Source organism: Mchenga conophoros, linkage group LG16 (genome assembly GCF_057382185.1).
Source record: "Mchenga conophoros isolate Kocher_MC1m ecotype Shallow Benthic linkage group LG16, M_conophoros_male_GT1.1, whole genome shotgun sequence".
Classification (NCBI taxonomy): Eukaryota; Metazoa; Chordata; class Actinopteri; order Cichliformes; family Cichlidae; genus Mchenga; species Mchenga conophoros.
This window is the reverse complement of record NC_140541.1, coordinates 10,619,110-10,639,167: the sequence shown is the minus strand read 5'-3', so window position 1 is coordinate 10,639,167 and position 20,058 is coordinate 10,619,110. Positions and strand designations below refer to the sequence as shown.

General features: G+C 40.0%; 1 protein-coding gene across 3 annotated transcripts in view; it reads right to left on the bottom strand.

Annotated features, from left to right (window-relative positions):
- enox1 (ecto-NOX disulfide-thiol exchanger 1) overlaps window positions 1–20,058 on the bottom strand; it is a 144,954-nt gene that overhangs the window by 81,449 nt on the left and 43,447 nt on the right. The gene's annotated exons all lie outside the window — the stretch shown is intronic.

Here is a 20,058-nt window from a genome sequence, read left to right as displayed (position 1 = left end):
ATATATTTATAATTTTAATAAATGACAAATTAAAAATGCATGAACATTTTTTTGTATCGAAAAAATATCGAACCGTGACACCAAAGTATCGAACCGAACCGAACCGAACCGTGAATTTTGTGTATCGTTGCACCCCTAATACATTCCTACATGTGTCTTTTTTATTTTTCAATCCATAGAAGATGTGTTAACATAAATAAAAGTTTGAAGAAAAGAGACGGTCTAAATTTGCACTGGAACAAGATTTTAAAAGAGAAGAAAGAAGGAGAAAGAAATGCGTGTGTGTGTAAGCACAGCCTTGTATTATATTCATGCTAAATGGGCTGATTGACAGAAGCAGTGGGCTGAGGCGGCGCCGTCTGTTCCCATCCCCTCTAATTACAATCAAGAAAGACGAAAAGTGGCAGAACTCAAAGCTGAACCGCCCTCTGTGTTCTCACAAATGTAGTCACGGCCGATACAGCGGCCATGCTTCAAATGCTAGATGTAGGGATGGGTATCGAAAACCGGTTCTTATTGAGAACCGGTTCCCACTGTTTCAATTCCTTGGAATTGTTTGCCATTTTCGCAAACGATTCCCTTATCGATTCCAGTTGCCCCGAATGACGTCACCACGTTGCGGAGCGTCATTTACCTGGCAGGAAACACGGCGCCTAAACGGCTCAAACGCTCAAAAGTTTGGTTTTACTTTACGAGAACGGATGACAACAGGGCAACTTGCAATACTTGCAAAGTAGAGATTTCATTTAAGGGAGGAAACACTACGAATATGCAAAAGCATTTGCTCACAAAACACGTGATAACCTTAAATGAATGTCGTGTTTTTAATTCCGCTCCGGACTCGTGAATCTCAACCCAGCAGCAGCGGTAACGTTTGCACGTCCTCTCCCGTTAATGCAGCAGGTAAATAATCAACTAACAGTGCATATTATGTTAGCGTGATCTGCCTTATTACAAAACCTGCCATTACTGTGCATTTAGTGACCATGATGAGAGACACAGACAGAGTCTGGCTCAGATGCTGGCAGTTCTCGCTGCAGTCTACCGGTAGCGTCTCAGGCCAGGATAGACGAATGTCACCGAGCAGTGACTAAGTTTGTGGTAAAAGGCTTGCACCCATTTGCCACAGCAGATGCCCCAATTTTCAGTAAGTGAATGTGTTTAATTGTAGGCAGGGACATTACTGGATATTCTTGTGTAATTGCTACAGAATAATTTATGTTATACTTTGTTATTGCTACAGAAGAATATTTATCTTATTATTTTACATTTACAATTTTTTTTCCTGGGGACCCTGTGACACCCCATTGAAGAGCCGTAGGCTGTGGATCTCTTAAGATCTCACTGCTGGGTTTGTAAGGCCATGTTACCCCTAAATTTCTATCTTGTTCAAAGAGAAGATATAAAACAAAGTTCTAAGCTAATCGACCTTAGTGTTCTCCTTTTTTAAAAAGAATCGATAAGAGAATCGATAAAGAATCGAATCGTTAAACAGAATCGAAAACGGAATCGGAATCGTGAAAATCTTATCAATACCCATCCCTATAGATGTGACTTGGATCGTTTTAAACTGCCCCCACCACCACCTCAAGATTTAAGGCTGCTGTTTTGGATTGCTTAATCAAAATCAAATTATTTAATCCAAACATTTTTACATCTGAATATGAGCAAAGCAGAGAAAGCCACCACAGCTGGAGCATCAGGAATGCACCTGGACAGCACAAAAAATAGACCCTGCTGATGCAATCCTTGTAGTGCTAACAGCTGATTCAAACTTTTGGCATCAGTCAATATTGGCTCCTGTGAACAATATCGGTCTCATCACACAGAGGACATCTGCCGCGTCTAGACGTTCTGAATTTAATCCTGCTTTAACATGATGTACCCAATCACTGCGACAAATAACATCCAGACGACACTGATGATATCAGACAACAAGCTGCAGCAGCACAGAGGAAAGGGGGCAGGTCACGGGGGAGATCATGAAGTGGTGTCATTTATCTGGAAGACCTGTTGAGCTGTAGAAAGCATAGAGAGCAGACGGACAACATGTGGAAATCCACATTCATGTTTATAAGGGTTAAACTGGTTTTGATCTTACCAGAGATGGGTGGTTTTGTTATGATCCTGGGTCTTTTGACCCAGCGTTTTAAGTTTGAGTTTATTTTGTTCATTAGGTTATCTAAGTTCATTTGGTTATTAGACTCCTTGTGTTTTCTTCCCCTGTATTTAAGTTTCCCCTCAACCTTCGTGTTTCATGCTGCGTGTCTTATGTTATCAAGTTTGTATTATCATGTCTGTCTCATGTTTCCTGTTTTATTTTGAAGGAGTCGTGTGTTCTTTGTTCATTGTATTTAGTTTCACTTCCCTTGTCCTGTCATTAGGCTCATGTCAGTCAGCTGTTCCTCCATGTGTTCCCACTTCCCCTAATCACCTGCTGTGTATTTAAGTCCTCTATTTTCAGTGTGTGATTGTCAGGTCGTCTGTTGTTCATGCCATGCTTCCAAGTTTCTTGGCTAGGTTTTTCTTATTGTTTGTTTAGATTCCCCAGTTTAGGTTTGTGTTAATTTTGCTTCAGTTTGCCTTGCCCTTTGTTTGTACCTTTTCTACCAGCCATATTAAACGGCTCGCCTTTTGTTAACATTTCAAGTTCTGTTCCCTGTTCCTTGGAGTCTGCGTTTTGGGTCCTTTTCTCAATTCATACAGTCTGCTCTCGCCAGACTGTGACAGGTTTACATGAACACAAAGAAACATGGTTCTTCATATCACTGTATATTTTACAAATATTATTCTGGCTGCTGATTACCTAATGCTGCATAAAAGAAGAGTTTTTAAATGATGAACCTAACTTTTGGTTTGATGATTTGAATTGTTAATCTGTAAGACTTTACAAACTGTCTCCTTCAAGGCCTCCGTCACTGACCTGCAGACCAGTTGGTGACCCTCTGGCAACCTCTGGTCACTATTTCTTTACAGGTTGGCAAGTGTTCGGAGATAACTCTGCATCTTCCATGCAAACTCCGACCAACCTGCTAGCGACTAGTACAAATACACAAAGGCAGCACCGTGCGTCAACCTCGTCTTACCTTCCTCATCTGTGGTATCACCATGGAGTACACCCACCATCCAATCCAGCCACTTCTAACCTTAATTCAATGTATACAAGGGTTTTAATGCAAATACACAAATAGTTTATCTAAAGGACAAAATGATCAGATCGAAATCTTGTAAAAGAGTTTCTTTTTATTTTATTTCAGTTTCTAAAACATAACGATCAATTTTTTAAAATCCATTTTACACTTGCACTTTAAGTGCACTTAAAAAATGTAAAGGTGTCATTCTCAAACTCAAATGGGCCGTCAAGTTGCTCCTTAAAATGTGGAAATGCGTGTGTGTGAGTATGTGAGTGTGCTAACTTCAGCTGCAGGGAAAACCACAAACAGGCGGAAAAAGTCAAAGTGAAACTCCTGCAGCCGTTAGGATGGGGTTGCTTCCAGAAATTTGATGAGAAGTCCAGATGTTTTGGCTCTCTGTTCCACATCGTCATTTATGCATGTGTGTGTTTGTGTCTATGAGTGTGTGAAAGAGGAAAAGGGAATGGAGTGCGCATTGGATTAAGCCTGCATTAACCCCAATTTCAAGGGACCGACTGAGGTCATTTAAACTATAGAAAGAGTGGTAGTAAAAAGTTTTCCCTCTGACTGCACTTCTTTGTGAAAACCCGCTTTGACTTACTTTAACAAAATCTAAAGCAGACTCTAGCTTGAATCCTAAAACCAAATCTGAAACCTCAAACAAACCCTTTGATGATCTGTCCCAAAGTGAGCATCAGCCAAAATGTCCTCACTTTCCAAGGTCTTAAACTAGCACAGCCATTATTTGTTCCACTTTTATACTGAACAAAAGGGAAGCACTAAGTCACATTTTATAAGTCTGAGTCTTTCACCTACCTCAAGTTAATTCCCAATCACCTTAAGTCAAAATCTATCTAAACCCTTCTTTTGAGGTCTGGACTGAGTAGAGTCCACAGTCAAGGAACAAACCAGACTCTGAGCTACAAAGTGCATCAGTCTATTTAAAGAGGCAAAGTGAACCCAGCAGACAGCTGTGAACTCTGAACACTCTGCAATAAATCTGTCAGCTCACACTCTGCACTCGCTGAAACATACTCTGTATCTATAACGTATCTTTCAAATAAAATCAATCTCTCAACAGACGTCTCAATACACACTGCTAAGGTCCATCCAAGACTATATGTTGTTACTGTCAATCCAGTCAGTGTCATGTCAGTGTTTGTCCTTTTCTTACATTTTGAGTGTATTACACTAAGTTTTTGTTTGTATTTTGCAGGAAACTTCATCCAATGGTATATATGATGGAATGGTTTTATATTGTATTTGTAAAGCGCTTAACAAAATTGTTTTTAAAGATAAATGCAATAGAACAATAGATGAATGAATAAAGATCTTTTTACATGTTTAAGAGGTCACTGAATGAAAAAAACATACTGAAAATCATCAATTAAAGCTAATTAAATAAAACTTGGTAAAGTAAGTACATCTGGTTAAAGTAAAGAGAGTTGCAAGAGTGCAACATTAGCACATTTTCTGCAAAGTTTTCCATGTTTGTCATGATTCTGGTTTAAAAACCTTAACAGGCAGAAACAGACTGAGCGCTGTGTTGTGCTGCATAATAGAGTTGCTTCTGTTCAGGACACATTTTGCACTTTACAATCCTTTTATAAAAATAAAATATACATATCCAGTCACTTAGCTTTAGCCAAGAATTTAGTTAATCCTTTCAAAATTTGCTAAAATTAGCAAACCAACACAAGTAATTTAAATTTGGCTAACATCAAACAAAAATTGATAAGATATTTTTATACTGTATCTATAGCCTGATTGGTTAGTTGCATTGTTGATCCTGAACAAATGTTATTATAATGATGCAGGAGATATCAGATATACCCATAATGCACTGTGGTCAATAAAGGCGGGACATCAGATCAGGTGTGCCAAATCAATCCAGGCTCATCCAACATGTGCAGGAAAACAGCACATTAAAATATACAATGCAATACCTGCACATTTTCCTTGTGAGTTTATCCACTTCCGCAAACTAAAATTTAACTTGAAGATCTTAATGGAGAGACACACGTGCAACATGACAGAGTAAAACTGCTGAAATCAGGCTACGCACAAGAAGATGATCTTTAACAGGAGGTCAGATGGAAATAAATCAGGTAGAGCTGGTGATTGCCATGGGGAAAGATTTTAGTTGTAAAGTGTGCAATGGATATGAAGTAATACACATTTTGTTCAGCTATCACAGTGTTTCAACTGATCTCAAAGGCCACCCAAGAGGATACTTCAACTGGTAACAGTAAGCTGCTCTCCCCTTACATGCTGCTTGCATCTGTGATCCTTCACCTACTAACCAAATCTGAATAAATAAAAAGCTTTGTCCACTGTAAAAACAATGGCCCCATAGTAAGTTCTGAGAATTCATTTCCTAATAAAAAAAAAACAAATACCCTCAATTCCACTTTCAGATTCCTCTTCCTCTCTACAGTTTGCTGATGCTGCAGAGGAGCCGCAGCGCTCACAAAAGCAGCGGCGAATAAACTGGAACACAGCGAAAGCAAAAACAGATTACTGCTTCGTCACAATGATGCTTTTATTGCTAAAGAATAGCCCGAGTGCGGAGAAATCGCAGCAGGAGACTTTCATTTCTTATCACAACCAACACACTTTTCAGTCTCAGTCGTAAGCGTAGAGTAATTCTGCCTTCAGAAAACACTAAAAAAGAATAAAGTTTATTCAGCTGGGTTGGTACGAGGTGGTGCACAGCCACACAAACAACTGAAGCTATTCTGGGTTAAAGCTGCTGCCGCCGCATCGCATTCCCCAGAAACACACACACACTTGTACATCAATGCATAAACACTCATACATATTTATTTACCTCATATGCAGTGGTACACACAGCCACAAAGCTACACAAATAAAGTGCACGTGAACACAAAATCTAGGAGGGGTCTTACTGAAGGAAAATGGTCCTTAATCTGCAGAAATTTAGCCCATCCCCACAAAGACAGCATTACAGGGACAGGTTCTTAGACATGAGTCTCTGGTGATTTTTTCTTTTTTTTTTAATGGAAGCACTGTTGCGTGGAGGCGTTTATTCAAAGAGTAGGCAGCAAGATCACCTCATCTGATTTAAGCCAGCAATTAAAGAGCAGCCAGATGCCTTTGGGGCAGAGGAGGGGACGAATGAGGGAACGAAAGAGGAAGAGATCAAAGGAAGCATCAAATCAAGAAACGATAAGGCCTTCCTTTTGTGCATAGAAAGCCTGCTTTGCTTCCTCCTACATGCAGATAGACTCTTTGTGTGGTGTCGGTGTGAGACTCCATTGTCACACACTGTATCTATTCACACCTCGGCTGCGCCAATTTCTCAATTGCGATGCATTTGCAGAGAGGTTTTATTGTGACTTGATCAAAGAGACGGCAGGTGGAAATGCATCATTTTATTAAAAAAAAAAAAGAGAGAGAGAGAGAGAGAGTGAAAGCCCTGCAGATAAGCTTACTGTAGGAATAACAATCTGATATTCAGGAGATATAATATTACACATGTTGGTGTCAGAGCTGAAGGCATCATTGGATGTAATTCATTGTCACTGAGCATCAGTTACTGGTACATCTTTGTGACTCACTGCCATGCTCATTTCCCCTGAGCTGCCACCAGTAATTCATAATAGGATCAGAGCTCAGAATATGAGGTTCGACTGATCGTCATATTTATAACCAAAAAGCCAAAACATTTCATCTTTTAGCTTCTCACATGCAAAGAGTTTGCTCTGCAATTATCTTCACAATAAATTGGCTAACGTGTACTAAGTGCACTCTACCTGCTAGCACGATTAGCTTAGATGAATTCTAAATAAAGCATAAAAAGTTTGTATTTGCAGAATGCTGAATCATATTAACCTTAATATTTTATACAGAAATGATAGCAACATATTTGGAGTAGATGAGTGTGCGCCAGCTGATATTCATATAGTAAAAAACGACCTGCTATCGTGGTGTCACAGTGGATGGACCTCACTCAGCTCATGGCATGTGCTCACCTCGGAGCAACTGGTGCCCTTCTATATAGTTGAAAACCGTAGACATGGTTATAAGTTGTCTTACTATAACAATCATAGCATACGTATTTATATATATCTGTATGTACCCGATCACCTCCTTAACAGGTGGGCCAACCTCAACTAAATTTGGACAAACATGTCAAATATGCAGCAATTATTGGAAATTATGTATCGGAATTTCAGGAGCGGGACCACGCCTCCAAACACGCTCCTACCGGTTATCATAAGTTCCTCCAGTTCTGCAAGCTGTACATTCTCATTTATGTGCCCCACCCTCCCTCCGTCCTCTTTTCAATTCTTTAACTTCTTCACTTCTATTTAGTACACGGGGATCTGCCAGGCCTGGGAGCAATCGCCAGTTCCCTTTGAGGCCTTCCCCAAACCGCAGCTCAATTAATGTCCAAGCCATTCACCTTTACCAACTAAAACGCCGTCAAACCTAAATGAGGACGCGGGCCCAGCTAGTGAATTAACATCTATATGTTTTGTTAAAAGGATTTAATCCAGATCTTTTGATTCCTGTACTCATCCCCCCCACCCCCGTGAATTTTTTTTTCATGTCATGTTTAACCTTTCGTGTCTGCCATAACCTTCCAAGCCAATCAGACTTGTTGCTGGCTCAATGTATAGTTACATTTCTCAGGTTGAGCACCTGAGAAGGTTATGGCATAGAGATCTGAAAAAGATCTGAAAAACCACAACAGACCTGGCTAGTTCTTTTAATCACCTCTTGTTTTAACGCTTTTAGTAAAATAAAAATTGCATCAAATTTCATTACATTTTTTCATCAATTAAGTGAGCAGGTTTTCAAATATAGAGCCTATAGAGACAAGACTGTATGAAGTGGAGAAAACGTATTGTTGAGATGATGGATGGGTCAATAAAACGCTGTGCTTTAAGATCGGACAATGGCTCAAGCATCCAGTGCAGGTGTGTTTGTGAGATGTCTTTTTTTACATAAGCAGCTGTAAGCAGTAAATTATGGATTAAGGCAGCCACAAACTTTCAATATCTTGGATAAGAAAGACATTTTTCCAGAGGCAAGACACATGTAAAAGAGTCCCTGACAGTTTGCTAACATGGTCGATGTTTTTCCGCATGACCAGATTTGTGGATCTGACACCGTCGTCTCCCCAAGCTGCCATGAAGTATTAAACAAGTCTGGAGGATAGACTCAAGCCCAAAATGTCTCACACCAGAAAAAAAAAATGTAGGTGAAAGAAATGAAGCTGAAGATGAGAGTGTCTGCGAGTGAATGTGTCCACAGAGAAGTATCATAAGAGGCCGCAGCAGAAGCCTCACGGTGTCGTCCGCATTCGGACCAGAAAGGACACCTCAAGGTTGAACCACCTCGCACTAAATTATTCACCAGTCAGGAAAAAAAAATACACATCTCCCCTTCACTCTGCTGTAAATATGCAAACACAACCCCGCCTCCTAACAAACTAACTGATAGACAACTCTGGATTACATCATAAGGAAACACTGTTAATTCATTTAGCGAGGCAAAAAAAAAATCTATATTCTCTGTGACAGTAACTAACACAACACACATTCCCTGCCACACACTACAACACAACCAACAGCAAAGAACTTATACTCATCATCATTAAATTATTTACCTCATCTTTTGACTTTGAACTCAGCTAAAACCTTTGTTTTGCATTCCTTGACATGATAAACACATTGCTCATTTCTGTGTTAAAGTGTGCTTACATTTCGTAAGCACACATTTAGTATATGTGTTGCTGCAGACTGAAAGGTTCCGTTTGCATCAAGTTTTGATCGTTATAAAACAATCAGAACTTGATTGTTTTATAACAAAGAGTCTCATCAACTTAAATTTATGGCTCAGCTATACTTGAGTAAAAGTAAGTTAAATGTCCATTCAAGAAAACCCCCTTACAAACAGGAAATATCAGTGGTTACCTTATTTATTTTATTATTATTATTATTATTTTGCATTTGGCAATCCATTGCAAGTAGTTGCCACAATCGCTTTTGATTGCAAGCCAGTTCCAGGAGACAGGTTGCCTAGTTATTCAAAATTCAAAATAATTTAAAATAAAAAGTAATAGAAAAATGATTGTAGAAAATAAAATAAGCAACCATTCATACTATTTAATTCTAACCTGATCTGTATTATGGTCCTCCTTTCTATCATGAAACCCTGCTTTTGTCACAGCACGCGGTCCCACTAACAGAACCTTCTCCTTCACGGCTGCTGCAGTGCTGACACGTCCGAGAACCTGTAACTTTCCATTTCAATAAGCCCGGGGCAAAATGAGCAAGCTGCCCGGCATCGATCTGTTTTTCCTCAGGTTTTATGGAGGGCAGGAGGGAGGAGGACATGTCAGATTTTCCCTCAGCTGGATGGCAGGCAGCGGCTGGTCTAGACATGAAATCACCAACCGCACGATGAGACACCGAGACAGAGAGACTGGAGGTGCACATTCCCTGCTACGCCAGGTTTTTAAAGTATAGCAGCAACATTGTTGTGTGCAGTCTTCACGCATTAGAACAATCGAACCACAGAGTGCTACACAAGCCCGTGTCACTTCTTTGCCCGTCTACGTCGGGCCATCTGGAGTACTGTGGGTAACGGTTTTTGTGACGACATCAGCACGCTGCAGCTAACGAAGCTTAAGTAAGCAGATAAAACAAGCAAAACTGAGGAAACCACCCAGCACATGACAACAGATGAGCTCTGTTCCTCTGGGTTTATAACATATACACACATATGCAGGGCCTCACACGCATGTCTCTGTACTGGACCCACAAAAAGGAAACAATATCAGTTGGCCCTGACTCCAACTTCGACATCACTGTGCACAATCCCAGCATTTTTCAGGGTTTATTTTTATGTGACCTAGCACACCAATATTTGTCCTTCTGATGATTTTGTCCCCTGTTCCTGCCACAACAAGCCACCGCTGCCTTTCCCTGCACTCTCCTCCAATTGTGTTTTTCTCACTTCTCTTTCTGTTTTTCTGCCCCTCTCTTCTTTTTCTCTCTCTTTTCTCGCCTCCTTCCCCACCAGTCACTGTGATGAAGTGGCCAGTGAGTAGCCGTCTCTGTCGGTAATCACCACGGTAACTCATGGCAGCGCTGCGGCGCCGGCAACACGCCATCCATCACCGCCTCCACTGCTGCAGGAAACTGATATATCAAGATGTAAATTCTGGCCTTGCTGCTGCTCCCAGAACTTGGATGTCTCCACAGAGGAGGGGGCGGAAACAAGGAGAAGATGATGGTGGAGAGGGGTAAGGTGAAAAGAGGAATACATGAAAGATGAGATAGCATGCACGGAGACTGTGGGGGGTGGGGGGTAAATATATAATGCTGAGGAGAGGGGTGGATAACAGGATAGAGGATGTGTGGAGCAGAGGAGAAAGGTAAGAAGAAGGCAGGGACATAAAAGAAAAAGAAAAGAGTAATGAGGGGATATACTGCAGCAGAGGAGATATGAATAGGTGGGGGGAAAAAGAGGACAAAGCAACTATGGAATGAGGAACATAGAGTAGGGAAGCTGATGAAAGGGAGGAAGGGAGGAGAAGAAAAGGAGAATGAAGAAGCAGAGGGAGGAGAACGATGAATGCATGATGACGGCGACAGTGTTAATCCATCCTGATGCATCCTTATTGCTCTGTCACAGCCTGCAGTTACCACACGAACACAAGGGTTGCAACATTTGAGCCCTGCATATAATGCATGTGAACGTGTTTAATGCAGTGGGTGATGGAAAAAATTAAAAGAGAGAAAGAGTAGTGTAGCCTCAAGAATCCATGGGGAGAAATCTGTAAGAGCAAAGATGGCAGTAAGAGCAGAACTTCCAGGGCAGAGGTGGGGGGGCTTTTTACCAACTTATTTTTAGACCAAATGAGAAGGATTTAAAATCGCTGTCTGTTGGTGGGCTGTGTGGACAGGTTTGCATCCATAGTGAAATGATACAAAGTATTCCAGTCACATTACTGACACAAAGGTTTGTGAGTAAAACAGGAAAATGTGATTGAAGTAGTGAAAATAAAAATGCAGACAAACATCAGCTTTGAGTGTCAGCGAGCCAGAGGATGAAAAAGCGAAAAACCTAGCTAAAAAACTACATCCAGCTAATGTTCCAAGAGAACTAATGACTGCGACACAGAAGGTTACCTTGCTGGTATGAATGTACACTTTGGATTGACAACAAATTTTCAACTTGTGGTGCCTAAAATCTTATGAGTCACACTTCTGACTTGGGAGTGAGAACGTGTTGACTTGTGACACTTGTCGTGTTTGAGTGCCAACCAGTGGTATTTTAACACAATTGAGAAGAGAAGTAGTTTGAGTCACATCTGCCTAGAGACGTGCTGGTGACTGGCAACTGGACTTATTATAGTTGTGTAATTTTTTAAAATAATTTTTTATTTCATTTTGCCTTTTATTTTTAATTCAGTATACTTGCAGTTAGTTTCCAGAGCTGATTTTTTTTTCGGTTTAGTTTTTATTGTTTGAAGATGTTTAGTTTTTAATATGAGCTCATCTACTCTTAATGCAGCCGATCACATCGACCGTGTAATTTTCCTCGAATTTGTGTAATTTATTTTTTCAAACCATTTTTTTAAGATTTTTCAGATGCAAACAAACAGATGTGACTAATCAGAGCACTGCGTTTGGCGACAGGTTTACTTGTAGCTCAAAACACACAACAATACTAAAAATAAAAATCATAAAACAATACTATTTTACCTCTGACACACATCTAGACGTTGCTCCGGGTCAATCGGCTCTATGAAATGATTTCTCTGCCTCTTCAGATGTGGTCCCAACTCTGCCAACAGGAGTTCAAACTGCCCCACTGTCCTCCTGAAATATGTATTAAAAGCGCTTGTGATGCAGCATCAGCTCCTGGATCAAACCGTGAGACTCTCCCTGCTGCTGCCAGAATCTCAGTTGCTTCCTTTTCTTGATTAGAAACATCAGGACCAGCTCATCATGTTGAGTTTATTATTTTTATAGCGTGTTTTCAGCAAAAATGACGTGGTCTTGGTGTGTAATGACCTTTAGTTTAATTTTTAATAGGTTTAGTCTTTTTAAATGATTATTTTCTGTGTTTTATATTGTAGGCCATATATCCAAGGCAAGATTTGGAAAAATACGTAAAGGTATTCCAGCAAAGACACACAGCTTTTGAAAAGCAGAGACTTACTATTTTATAAAGATGCAATGTCTGAAAGAACACAAATTTTGCCACACTAACACATACACAGTGTTGGGGAGTAACGGAATACATGTAGAGCCGTTACGTATTTAAAATACAAAATATGAGTAACTGTATTCCGTTACAGTTACCGTTTAAAAAGGTGGTATTCAGAATACAGTTACTTTGTTGAAATAAATGGATTACACGGCGGTACTTTCCTGTTTCATTTTGTCGCGGGTCAGGACTGTTTGGGTTTTGTTTGACAGCTACGTTCTGTTGTTCCAGGCGGCAGCGTTACGGTTGCCATGGTTACAGGGTGACACTCTCTCTCTCTGCGACTGTGTGTTTCCTGGGTGAGAGAGCGCCTTTTTGTTGTTGTTGTTGTTGTTGTTGTGCTAAGCTAACAGGCAGAATGCTACATGCATAGCTCTAAAGAATGTAGCATCATGGGCAGTGTAGTCCGTGTTGCAGGGAGAATGGACTGCCATACACATTATGGGTCAATGAGCGCGAGGAGGGAGAGAGAAAAAGGGGAGTGGAAAGGTACGAGTTGTCATCGAGGAAAAACGGGAGCTGGAGGCATGTAAATATAATAATAACCACTTCAGCCAAGAAGAGTGCCTGACGAGCCCAGTTGTAAGTAAGCTATTAAGACTCGACTGTACACCGTGTTCGTGTTTTCCTCTGAAACAATAAGTTCCGTTGGAGCAGCCTTTCAACGCCTCTCTCTGTCTCTCGCAAGAAAAGTTGACCCAGACAACAAAGTAAAGCTATTTTTCGGCTACGAGCCGACAGGGACCCCGCCATATTAGTCAGAGGTCCCTTTACTACAGTTCGGAGTCGCGGACCTTCAGTAATAGTAATAAATCACACAGCAATAGTACATTCACGTTGTTGTAAAAAGCATGATAATATATTAAGTAATCCAAAGTATTCAGAATACGTTACTGTCATTGAGTAACGTAACGGAATACGTTACAGAATACATTTTGGGGCATGTATTCTGTAATCTGTAATGGAATACATTTTAAAAGTAACCTTCCCAACACTGCACGTACAGTCGTACTAAGGCTAATTGCTCTATACTTTTATTAGATTTTTGTTAGATTTCAAAGTTCAAAGTTAATTTTTTTTAAGTCTAATTTGTATTTTTAATCAGCTACAATGTTTTTTCACATCTAATTTTAGTTTGTAGTTTAGTTTTAGTTACCTATAATAACCTTGCTTGCAAATACCAGTCTGGTGTTCCGCAGCTACGTCTTTGCAAGTGGTGTCTGGCAGTCACCCACAGTGTTGGTCAAGTTACTTAAGTTGGATTACTTACTTCTCCAAGAAAGTAATCCCATTACTTTACTGATTACTTATTTTACAAAAGTAATTAGTCACTTTTTAAAAACATGATACACAACCTTAATACGTAATAAAGCAAAAGACCTTTCAGCCCAATTCTACTTTTTTCTCCATCACATAAAACTGAATCAAATGAAAAACTCTCTTTTTAAAATTGTTTTATTAGTTTTAATCTTTTAACTTTATGCACATTGCATCAAGCAAAAACTGTCAAACAGTGGTTGACTAGAAGAAATTTGTTTAACATATTCCAGCACATAAAATATAAAATCATGTTTTGTCTTTAAACTCGCTCTTTCAACTAGATGCAAGTCAAACACAGCAAAAAATGTGGACTGGTGCCAGCTGAACTACCTCCAGATAAACACTAGTAAAACCAAGGACCTGGTGGTAGACTTCCGCAGGCACAAACATCCTCCACTGCAACCACTGAACATCCAAGGTATGGACGTCAAGGCTGTGGACAGCTACAGGTGGACTGGACTCATAATTCAGAAGCCCTCTGCAGGAAAGGACAGAGCAGGCTGTACCTGCTGTGGAGACTCAGGTCTTTTGGAGTGAAGGGCCCAATCCTGAAGAACTTCTATGACTCTGTGGTGGCCTCAGCCATCTTTTACGGTGTGGTCTGCTGGGGCGGCAACATCTCTGCCGGGGACAGGAAGAGACTGAACAGGCTGATCCGGAGGGCCAGCTCTGTTCTAGGATGCCCTCTGGACCCAGTGGAGGTGGTGAGTGACAGGAGAATGGCGGCTAAGCTGTCATCCCTGTTGGACAACATCTCCCACCCCATGCAGGAGACTCTGACAGCACTGAGCAGCTCCTTTCGCAGGTCTTTCCTCCCCACTGTTGTCAGACTCCACAACAAAGACTTTTGCAGCTGATCAAACCCACACATGTCCAATAAGACTGCTATATGTGCAACTCTTTTTCTGACAAAGTTGTACTTGTATTTTCTTACTCAGTTGTATATAGCCTTTGTATTCTATTTTATTCTATTGTATATATTATTCTGTTTTATTCTATTGTATATAGTATTTTATTTTATTTTATTGCATTCCAGTGTTTTCTAATTTCTGCTACATAACTTTGCACTTTTGCTGTAATGAAACAAATTTCCCACCTGTGGGACTAATAAAGGTCATCTTATCTTATCTTATCTTATCTTATCTTATCTTATCTTAAGACTATTTTCACCTGTTTAGCAGGAGTGGGGCTAGTGCTAGTTTGCCTAGTGCTGCAACGGTCATGTCAGTGGGGGGATCCGGAGGTTTCTCAGTGAATTTCACATTCCCGTGGCAGCATGCTAGGTGCTTCTCAAGATTTGAAGTTAAATTTTTCACTGTAGAAAGAAGTTTTCTTCCCATGCAGAGTGTACAGCACACGGTAATGTTTTTGTCACTTTTTACAGAATCAAACTCAAAGTAATGTAAGTACTTCCAACTTTTAAACGCTGCATGGTCATACTCTCTCCCGCACTCCATATTATGCATTGTTGATCTGCACACGTCTGTTGCTGCCACAGACGTCGCACGCTCGTACATAAATGTCATGAGACACTCTCACAATCAAAATCATGGTTTAGTAACGTAGCATGCTTACGGGAAAGTAACAGTTATCTAATTAGTTTTTTGCAGTAGTAATCCTTTACTTTACTTGACAAAAGTAATCAAATCTCTGGTTGCCAAACTGGTGACAAGCACAAACATTTTCTGGAAACGCTGCCACTGTGGCCACAGCTACAGAAAAGAAAGGGAAGTCAGCAGAAACGGAAAATCTTCAGCTGGAAAACTACCTGGAGGTGCCTCATCTGTCTCAGCCGCAGAACAGCAGAGCAGCACCTGCTTTGTGCAACACCCACTATTACAGCACTGTGATTAGTAATATTACTGTGCTGAGTGATTTGGGTTTGATAGGTGTTACTTTATGAGTGCTTTCAAGAGCTGCATGCAAGGTAATGTAACTCTAAAATTAGGTTAACAAGTCAAATTTTAAGTCAAATGTAACAACATAAACAAAAAAGCTGTTTTAATTCCGTGAAGAATTTGCTGTTTGTTTCACACACTATATGATGGAGTGTGATTTTTATGCATTCATATCTATCAAGTATTGCCAAAAAGAGACAAAAAACATGCACAGTCTGCATGTGTCCTCCCATGGCGTCAGCTAAATCTACATTTGACTTTTGAGCTGATGGGGAATCCTTCTAAAGCAGATGAAGCTAATGATATGAATCATATCAATGCCACATATTCCAGACAGATTTCCAGTGTTTACGATAAGATTACTACAAGCTCCTGCTTGAGTCGGTGGGTAAAAGACTGTGTGCACAATGAAAGTTTAAAAAAATCACATGATCCTAAAATTCAGCACATCTCCATCTTCTCCATCTGCTGTAGTGAAACATTCTCATTAAGAACTACACACTGAGTACAGCAGAGAGAGAAAGAGAGAGCAAGAAAGCAGAGGAAAAACCAGCCATTTCACTCCTCCTCAGGTCATCATTACAGCGCATCAGGACAGCTGCTACCATGGAAACCTCCAGAGAGCAGAGCGTAGAAATACTTGTTGGTCGCAAAAATCAAAAGCCAAACTGTCTGCATCTAGGCAGTTTGTTTCAGACTCTATTTATTTATTTATTTTTACCAACTTTAACTTATTTTTAATTTCTAATCTTTCCTTTCTGTAACAGGGGGGAAAGTCTCAGAGGTGCTGTTGATGTCATTAGCTCCATAGATAGATGGATCCACAAGCTAGACACATTGGAGCTCTTTCGGATGAAGGGAAAACTGATTTTGTGAGTTTTCCTCTCATTTGTTGCCCTTCTCGCATCCTTATACTTGTACTGTCTGTATTTTCAGTCCTGTGATATTAAGTTGAAGTCTATATTGTTTTCTGTTTACAACTATCATGTGTTAGATGGCTCACCTGATGCTTTGATATGATGATGATCTGATCTGATAGAGTGCGTCATTTTTAATGTTTTAAAGCTTATCTGTTTGGTTTTGTTAAGGGTTATAATTAGGGACATGGCTGCAATGATTAACAGGTGTGTTAACACATGTAGATGTAGCTACCATATTTTCCGCACTATAAGGCGCACTTACATCCTTTAATTTTCTCAAAAATCAACAGTGCGCCTTATGCATGAATTCTGGTTGTGCTTACTGACCTCGAACTGATTTTTTGTGACACATGGCGCTCAGAAATCTGTCAAAAAATGTTTTAGTACGTCTTTGGAAAGCTACAAAGCTGCACTGCTTGATGGATTGTCAGAGCATTATGGCTACTGTAGTCAGGAGCCTCACTGATTAATCTGGGTCCTAAACTCCGTCCACTTCAGGTCCCAAAGTCAAACGAACACAGCAGCATCACTGAGAGTTAAAAACTGTCTAAATTCTTTCATCTTTAATAAAATGATCAGTGTTGCTGCTCTTCCAGGTGTAACAAGTTTAACGTCCAGGCATCCATGAAAATAGAATTTATTAAATTTAACAGAATTAGAAGTTAGCAGGAAGTTAGCTCGCTAGTTTCCACCTAAACATGATATAGCATGTTCTGACTGAGAGGTTTCTGAAAAAATTAAAACGTACAGCTTTGCTATCACTTCCAACATCAATGAAGACAGAAAACTAAACAGCAGTGACTTTTGTAGGGTTACTGAAGTTGGGCTAGCTGGTATATAATGATTTGCTACGCGATCGCTAGCGACACAGCTATGTTAGCATAACATAAACACAGTGAAGTTGGAAGATGAATGCTAACTTTTTTCTACTCGTTAATGGGAGGGTTCCCGATGGTTAGGGACAAACGCAATCACAACGCAGGATGCTGTAAACAAACCAAACTTCATCCACAATACGAGGTTAGTCGAGGTTAGTATTAATTTCTGCAACAACATGGGACTAGGAGCAGCTGCAAGAGAATTCATCGTTAATGAATCAATGGTACAGAAGTGGAGGAAGCAAGAAGAATGAGTTGAGTAAAGTTTGACTTATCTGACTGTCTGTTTTGCTTTATGTGCCTTATAATCCCGTGCACCTTATGTACGGTAACACTTTGGATAATTGAAGTGACTAAATTTGACCTCTACACCATGCTTGTGCTTTTGGTCCCTTTTAGTAGAATTTTTAATTGAGTTTTCTGAGCCCAAGAATCACAAGATGTAGTTTATACATTTCAAACTTTAAAGGGCTGTGTCCCTCTGAAAGTCTTGCAGGATGTTGGTGTTCTGGCAACTGTAAACATACGTATCAAGCCAAATCCCACCTTAGATTCATTCATTCATAAATTGTCTGAAATCCTGTTCAGTTATCCAATGACAAATGTCTGACTATATGTTATGTTGTATCTTTTCCACTGCGCGGCTCTGATGAAGACACAGTTGTAGTGACGCACATTGAAAGGCTGTAAGCAGTGTGTGCTCCAGTCCCATCTGTCCTTTCGGACAATTATCTCAATTTGAATTATCTAATGTGATTTGGTATTTAGTTGGATATGTAAACTGTAGTTTAGGCAAAATAAAAGCAGATCAGAGGTTCTACAATTCAGAAAGCTCATCTTGCATCTTGCTTTGTGTGGTTTTTGTTTTTTAAATCCAGGCTTGATTGGATATAAAAAGATCAGGATTCATGATAACCATTTATCAGTAGATGTTCATTTTAACAGTCAACCATTCCCAGTTAAATTTGGCATCAAGAATTCAAACTGATCAGTGTAAGCAGGGTTTTGATTCAGAAGGTTCACTCCTCACAAGATTACCACATAGAAAGTAATGTGACCGTTGACTCTAGAATGCTCCTGATGTTTTAGGGGAGCAAGAAACATTTCAATAACTTACTACATATGAATTCAGAAAGAAATATTGTAACTGAAACTAAGGCTGACAGTTTAAATTCATACCATTTACAATCTGTGCTGAAAAATTCCACTTTGCGTCCAGAAAAGGACAGGACTTTGAATTTTACTGCAATATTGACTAAGAAGTTAGCTAAGTTAATCAATAAAAATAGAAAACAACTGTGACCAGTGCTGCACTGATCAGATACTCATGAAATACTCAGAAAGTAGAGGCATTCTTCAGCACACAGGGCAAAATGACCAACAAAGGTTATCTGGAGTCTTATCTTACACTTCAGTCACAGCAAATCCAGGGACTAACTAAATTAAGCTAAACACTATACCGATATTTCAGCAATTCATTAAAGGGCATCAAATAAAAACAGTTATTATCTTAGCTTCTGTCGTCCTGCACTGTTGTTTTTTGTTAACCGAACACAATCCTGCTCATAAAAAGTTGTCTGTGTCCAGGGATCCAAATTCAATACAAAATAAGGAAAAGAGTTGCCTCATGCCACAAATCTCATAGACTTGAAAATTAAACTACTAGGCATTCAAATCCAGACTACAGAGAACCAAAAAGTGAGGAAGCTTTCATTTACACTACTAAGGTCATCTTCAAATACTCATTATCGCAGATCTCAGATCAGCCAATCACATGAAAGCAATTTAATACATTTAGGCATGAGGATATGCTGAGGCTTAAACCAAGAATCAAAAAGGGGAAGAAAAGTGATTCGAGTGCCAGCCCACATTTAAAGTCAGCTGTTTCATTTCCAGTACTCATCTGAGTATTTTAGAACCTGCTGATCTACTGGGATTTTCCCACACAACACCTCTAATGGTGTCGAAGTATGCACAAGAGCATCTCTGAACAAGCAACACACGCAGAACCAGATGGGCTACAGCAGTAGAAGATCACCCCAGGTGCCACTCCTGTAAGCTGAGATATCAGAAGATCAGAAAAAAATCTTGCCTGGTCTGATGAATCCTGATTTCTGTTGCAACATTCAGGTCAGAATTTGTGGTAAACACGATCAAAGCATGGATCCATGCAGGCTGCTGCTGCTGATGTAATGGTGTGGGCATTTTCTTGGTACACTTTAGTACCCTCAGTACTAACTGAGCATTGTTTAAACACCACAGTGTACGAGTATTATTGCTGACCATGTCCATCCCTATATGACCACGGTCTACCTATCGTCTGTCAATGTGCCACAAAGCTCAGATTATCCCTGCACTTGAATGGCCTCCACAGTCAACAGATCTCAATCCAATAGAGCATCTTTGGAATGGGAGATTCACATCATGGACGAGCATGTCAATGTGGACCATTTATAACTCTCTGAGGAATGTTTAGCGCACCTTCTTGCCTTGTCCATTAATGGCAGTAAGAACAAGAGACCTGTGTTGTAGTTCACAGTGACGTTATGCAGATTTACAAGATGACTGCAGTGGATTCCATCAACAATAAATCAGCATGCATGCACAACAAACTGTGCATCCTAATATGTGATAAAGCAGTTTTTTTGTAATTTAA